This window comes from Chaetodon trifascialis, chromosome 4, assembly GCF_039877785.1.
Source record: "Chaetodon trifascialis isolate fChaTrf1 chromosome 4, fChaTrf1.hap1, whole genome shotgun sequence".
NCBI classification, from domain to species: domain Eukaryota; kingdom Metazoa; phylum Chordata; class Actinopteri; order Chaetodontiformes; family Chaetodontidae; genus Chaetodon; species Chaetodon trifascialis.
Window position 1 is genome coordinate 22,431,160 of NC_092059.1, and position 1,152 is coordinate 22,432,311.

The following is a 1,152-nucleotide window of genomic DNA, read 5'->3' on the forward strand; positions in this document are numbered from 1 at the left end:
CACACACACACACACACACACACACACACACACACACACACACACACACACACACACACACACACACACACACACACACACACACAACCAAAGGCCAAAATCAATTAAGGTTTTGGGCAACTAGGATGGGAACTGTGTTGGACAGTGCTGATGGTGGTGGGGGGTGACTGGAAGCTGTTGTTGGTAGTGTATATGTTTATTTGTGTGTGTGTGTGTGTGTGTGTGTGTGTGTGTGTGTGTGTGTTGGGGTGGCACGATAGGAACATAATCAGGGAAGTTATGGAGAAACGTGTTTTCTTTCATAAATAATTTTAGAAGTTCCAAGTGTAGAAATGCTAAACTTGGCTAAGTTGCATCAGAGAGCATCAGATTTTTTCAGGTCTGTCTTAATGCAGTGTCCACACACTCAAATGTAGTCTGGCACCATCTGAAGGCAAGAGTGCTTATACTACCCCTTCCAGACAACAGACACGCATGTGATGTGGATCTACTCGATGTGTGTTCGATCCGAGTTGGAGCCATTTATATGAGACAGCTGTCACGATGCTTGCCCCTGCTAGCAGAGACTCCAGTCTGCAGTGTGGTTGTATTAACATGACGCTGATGAAAAAGGTTTCAGTTTCATGTCTACATGGATATTTGTCCATACGCGCACTCCCTATTCTCTCTCTCTCCTCTTCTTCTTCTCAATCGCTCTCTCTTTCGGCAATGTGGCGTCTTTGAATGAATTTACACTTCTGGTAGTGACATCAGTTCACCAAAGCTGGGCAGCATCCTAACATGCTCTCAGCGACAACTAGGTATTTGGCCATAAACCAAACTATTGGACAAATGAAATGTCTGTCCTCATGGTGGTGCAACAGGAAAAGTCAGAAAATCATCAAAGGGGATTAGGATTCACTTTGTGGGAACCATGACAGTCTGTACCAAATTTTCTGTGAATTCATCCAGTAATTCCTGCAGTAATTTATTCTGGACCACAGCGGTAGTCTGAGAGAACAACAATCTGACCAACCAGTGGACAGACCGACATGTCTGTCGGTAGAGCCACATACACATAACATGTCCATAGGACGACTGTACTTGATTCTAACACTTTGGTTGGTATCTTTGTTGAACCTTGATTCATATTTCCCTTTCTTGGCTTCAGAA